The sequence below is a fragment of the Sorex araneus genome, chromosome 1 (genome assembly GCF_027595985.1).
Source record: "Sorex araneus isolate mSorAra2 chromosome 1, mSorAra2.pri, whole genome shotgun sequence".
In the NCBI taxonomy this organism is placed as follows: Eukaryota; Metazoa; Chordata; class Mammalia; order Eulipotyphla; family Soricidae; genus Sorex; species Sorex araneus.
Genome location: NC_073302.1, coordinates 164,951,458 through 164,957,606, shown reverse-complemented (window position 1 = coordinate 164,957,606; position 6,149 = coordinate 164,951,458).

Sequence of the window (6,149 nt, the reverse complement as noted above, 5' to 3'; positions counted from 1 at the left end):
CTTGGTGACATAAAAATGGACTATCTCTATAAACATATATATATGTGTGTGTGTGTGTGTGTGTGTAGACAGACACACAGAGAGACACACACACACACACACACACACATATATGGGCTGAAGTGATAGCACAGCGGATAGGGCATTTGCCTTGTATGCAGCTGACCCAGGTTCGATTCCTCTATCCCTCTGGAAGAGCCCAGAAAGCTACCGAGAGTATCCCACCTGCACGGCAGAGCCTGGTAAGATACCCGTGGCATATTCGATATGCCAAAAAACGGTAACAACAAGTCTCACAATGGAGACGTTACTGGTGCCTGCTCGAGTAAATCGATTAACAAAGGGACGACAGTGCTACAGTGTTGCATGTGTATATACACTTTATCTCTACAAGAATATTGTGTGTGTGTGTGTGTGTCTGTCTGTCTGTCTGTCTGTGTGTCTGTCTGAGGTTAGGCCACACTCAGCAGTGCTCAGCAGTGCTCAGGGCTTACTCTTAGCTCGGAGATCACTCCTTACTTCTTAGCTCAGGGAACCATATATAGTGCCACAGATAAAACGCAGATTAGCAGCATGCAAGGTAAGTGCCATAATCCCTGTACTATCTCTCTGGCCTCCATCAAGAGTAAGTGGTAGAGCCAGATGCTGAGTACTTGAATGAGTATTCCTCTGTGTACTTGACTGAGTACTCCTCTGAGTTCCTCTCCCTTCAATGGGAGAAGGAAATAAAGACTAAAAACTCATTGTACGCTTACCAGCAATATAGTTATCATTCTGATTATCAAAAGTTAACAGATAATTTAGGGAGAATTTTTTAAATGTCCCAGGGATTTGAGATGTAATGATGATAATACAGAAAAAAAAATTCCAATATACTATCTCTTCAAGTTTTGAAAAAGTACAATATTATGACTCCTTAAGTCTATAATTCCAGCATTACTCTGATTGGAGCTACTCCTAGCATCATTACAACAAACTTTTCCAAGTGGAACTGCCAAAGTAACTAGAATAGTGACCACTGGGTTTTAAATTAAGAGTATGTCTTTTCAAAGTAATGTATATGCATTGTCTAATTAAAGCATATATAAGTATCTCTATGAAGCTAGGATACATTAGACTGACTGTTCCATCTGTCTCCTCACAACAAGAACTTAATTAAATAATATATTTTAAGTAAGGTTTTTTTAAATATGAGTGAAACACCATTGATTTGGATATAGAGGAAATATTAAGCCCTTCAAAATTTCTATTCATTTTCAAATATTTTCAGATTATTTTTAGTCACATTCAGCATTTACTAGTGCCTTATTAAAAATCATAGTGGGATAAGAAACTACATAAAATTACTTGCTATGTGAGTGATTTACTAACATACACAAGATTTAAGGTATGAGTGAGCGTGTAATCATAATTATACAACTTTTGTTTTGTTTTGTTTTGGGGCCACACCCAGTGATATTCAGGGCTTTCTCTTGGCTTTGCACTCAGAAATCACTGCTAGTCAACTCAAGGACTGTATGTGGTGTTCGGATCAAAATCGGGTTGGCAGCATGCAAGGCAAGCATGCAAGGCAGGCACTCTACCCACTGTATTATCATTCTGACCGACCCCTAGAAATCTATTCTTAAATCAAATTCAGAAACATTGATCTGTTAAAAAAATATTTCTAAGAGTAAAGAAATTGTTTAAATTATAATATATCAACAAGTTTTGAAGAGCTTAGGAAATCATGCCCTTATAACTGCCATATTCAATTTTATCTGTTTTCTGTCTTTTTTATTTTTTTAAATATTTTATTTCCAAATATGAAAACCAATAATGTTTGCAGTTGCCTCAAGCTATTACTTTGACCACAATTGCCTATTTTCCACAATTCAATTTCCCAATGACAGTCCGAGGAACTTTATTGTCAGTTGACTAGCCAAAGACTATTCTCCGCTTGAAATGAAGAATTTAAGGGATGCTGAACACAACTAAGATGAAATTGGGAAAGACAATGACTTATTTTCAACCACAAAAAGCATATTAATACTTAAATGAGCCAAAATTTAGAAGAAAGTACATTTGCTTCCAATATTCTGATATATTACATTGGCCATGTCAAAATGAGGTTTTAATGTCCCTAGGACAACCCTGAGATTCCTGAAGCCATGACTCCAAACCTCACCATTCTACTACTCATGAAATCCATCATGTCACCTCTGAGAGGGTTTTATTGCACTGCCTTAATGAAAAGCAATGTATTGGGGGAGACAACCCTACTCGGGGCTGCAGACCTTATTTTAGCATTGGATCCCTGATTTTCAAAGGTTACCTTTCCCAATTTAAAGGAAACATGAGACAGATAATGTAATGGTTCTTTTGTGCTGACTACAGTTTGCTTACATAAGACCCTTTACATTTCTCAATAAGAATCCATATTTCTAGGTGATAAGTGGGTCAAATTCACAAAATATTGAAAATGTGGGAGAGAGGAAAGAAAAGAGGAGTAAAGAAGGGTCGTTTCCTTCTATTTCTAGAATATAGTGTATTTGGAATACTCAAATATTCTGGTGTAAAGGGTGAAATAAAGTCATAAGGTATAAAAAGAGTGCTAACATATTAATTGGAAAGAATCTCTGTTAAATACTTTTTTAACAACTAAGTATTTTTTGTACATTTCTAAAAATCACTTTTAACTATCTCTCCTCCTTCCTATTGCAGTAACATGTCTGCTTAAATGTAAAATACTAATAATTGTCACTATGGTTATGTGAGCCAGTGATATCCATATATAAATCCTTTGATCCAGATAATTATCATTAGATTTATGTGCAAGATCACAGTAACCATCTGCCTTATATGAACTCTCATTAGCTACGAGACATGGAGACTCTACTTATACTTCCTATGGACTTTACTTATACTTCCTTTGCTTTATTCCAAAGGCTTATTACCAGCACCAGATTTGAGAGAGAGAGAGAGAGAGAGAGCACATCTGTACCATTTTCACTCTAATCAGGAATTCTCACTGAACATATATTTCCACACTATTCCCATTCTCTTTTTGTTAAAAGGCTAAAATCTGGGTCTCAGGCCTAGATCCAAAGAACTGTAAAAATATACAATAAATGTGAGAATGGAAAATAAGAAGGGGAAATGTGTATGTATGTTAATTTTGGATAAATGAGGTACTGGTATCTGGCTCTCTTGCCTCCTACTCTCATCTGCTCTTCTTATGTTTCTGAAACAAGCTCCTTTTTGCCTTTTCAGTAATAACCATTAATGTTTTCTACCTGAGACTGATAGTAATAATGATTAGTTGTATCTACCCTTCTTCAGTATCCTAAATTACTTTAGTCTTTAGTGATACAGTTTTCATGAAGATATTCCCCCTCCCCAAAAACAAGATAAGTAACTAGAAATAAGGAACCCTATCATGTACATTCTTTACTGATTAAATATAATCAGTAATCTCTCATTCACAGAAGCAAAATGTTCCATCATCAATTTCTTCTCTCATTTTCTAAACAGAAATTTCTTCAAGATATTTGCTGAAAACACTGACTAAGACTTAGCACTCAGTTGATGCTGACTCTCTCATAATAGGTGCTCTCTGAAGGTTCATTACCTGATTTCCTTTAATTCCAGGTTGCCTTGTCAAGTTATATAAAGCATCTGCTTTAACCTAAAGCATTACATTGCTGACTCCAACAGCAAGATCCATACATCATTTTTCTTAACCAAAAGCATTACATTGCTGACTCCAACAGCAAGATCCAGATCAGAGATAGGCAGTTTGGGTGGCTTGGGTCTGCATCTGAAAACAGAAATGACTTTCTCTTCTTTGTCACTTTAACAATATCTTAGAGCCTGGAAGGAATTTATAAAGTCAAATTGATCTATCCCTGTCATCACACTATTAAAGGATTTTTTTCTCATATTTTATATCTGTAGCCAAACCAAAGAATTTCAGGGACTTGCTCATTTTCAAATTAATAAAAGAAAATATATAGAATGCATGCCAAGTCTTATGCATGCTATTCAATGCTGTTCATTGGGCCCATGAAAACAAAGTAAAAAAATTCTGTTTTAAATTTTTCAAAGTTTAGATTCTTGAAAAAAGAATCTACCCATAAAATTCAAAATATGTATGTTCCAACATACAAATATATTGGTTACATGACCAGAAAGATCAGGAAATCTGTCCTTATCAGAATTTGTAAGCCTAAAACTCCATTTTCATAAAATGAAGAAAATAATAATGCTTTTATAGATATTTCATAGAGGATAAATGTATTAACATATTGAAAGTACCTAAAGAGTGTCTAGTATATACTAAACATTCAATGAAGGATAGAAATTAATAACAATATTCACAAAATTCAGGTGATTTATTATATTAAACTAATTTCCCTTACAGCTTAAAGGATATGTATTTAGGAAAAATACAGCACTGATTTAAACTCAGGTGGCAGGGAGAAAAATATTAACCTCAGAAACTAGAGAGGCTAGATGCGTAAGCAGCTTCAGACAGGGATTATGTAAGTATAGCATTAACAATGGTCTTGAACAAAAAAAAAAAAGTTATGTGAGGTTACTGGCTTTTGAGGCTGATAGATGAGATAAAATCTTTGCTCTCTTACTAATGTCCTTTGCAGTTATCAGATTTAGCATTAAATGACCCCATTAGGTAGCAATGCAGTGTCTCTTACGTTAACTGAAGGCAGTTTATCCAAAACCCTGACCTTTTCAATGAACAGGTAGGATTGAACAAAGCTCAGAGACTTGGAGTCCTGTTGTGTAGGAGAGGGAAAGTACCTTGATTGCTTTCTTATATTATTTAAGACATGACTTATGGATAGTCAGAGATGATTAGAACAACAGCAACAAAAATGGAATGCTAATCGTTTTCATCAGCAACCATGCTCACCATCTACTGATGAGAGTCCAAAGTATCTACAAATTTTTCAATCTCTTTTCTGTAAATCCTCAAATATTAAGCCCCCAAGGATAAAAGTTTCTAATTTCTTGGAAAATGAAATTCATTTTCTTTGTGGAATCTGAATATTTCTGCTGTCTGCTGATGCCAGGACCTATTTAGACATTAATAAGTATGCAGGAATTTACAACACCATGTCTCACAAAGTGTTCATTATCATTATTGACCATCATTCTCATAAGAATGAAGATGCATAGCAGTTTTGAACTCTCAGAAACTCCTGCACCCACCTGTTGTTAAAGAGTACTGGGTAGTATGCTGAGTTTTGGTGTTCTGACCAGTCAGAGCCATCCCTCAGGTTTCTAACCACCTTTCTTGTTTTAATTTCAGCCCTTTTTAATTACAGAAGAACAATTCATAGACTTGCTAAAGCTGGAAAACTTAAACATCCCAAGATCCTGCTTTCCAATAAAGTAATAACTCCATTAGCTGTTTTGCTGTTACACGTTTTACCACAGAGGACTCTTCTTTAAGCTGCCTTCCCGTATGTGGCCCTGTGATAAATTTTATCAGTGGTCAGCGGGACAGGGTTGCAGGCTGGGCAGTAGCACAGTGGCTTTTTATCTGACTTAGTTCCCCCCTGCCATGCTCCCACCCACTCAAAGTGGCATGTTTTTGGTGTAATTTATGTTGTGGCATTTCTGTCAGCAGATATGGACTCAGCAATTTGTGTTCCTAATGGAAGTTCACATGGAAACAAGAAACTTAGCCACAGAATAAAAATTAGAGATGCGGTGCAACTAACAAAAATAATAATGCATAGAATTTGTGCTTGCTTCATCTCCTCAAACACTTTCCTGTAAGCTTTGTCTTTTGCTGGGAAAGCTGGTTTCACAAGTTTCAGTGCTGGTACAAGTACTATATATAGAGGGCACCATTCACAGTTAACGCTAAAATTCTCTCAGAATTGGTGCTAGAATCTCCTGTGCTTCAGAGGTCCAAAAGGAAAAAATATTTTAAGTTAAAGTGGTTTTAAGTGGTATTTGCTGCATTCAAATGTTTCCTGAGTTATTCTTTTCTTATTCTCTTCAGTGTTGTTCATTTGAAATATGGCTTAGCTTATTCGAATCGAACTCAAATACAGAGAATTAAACACATTACTAAGTATATGGGAGTATTTATCTATGAATTTATGAGTCTATAAACATCAAAATGGCTCCAAATGGCA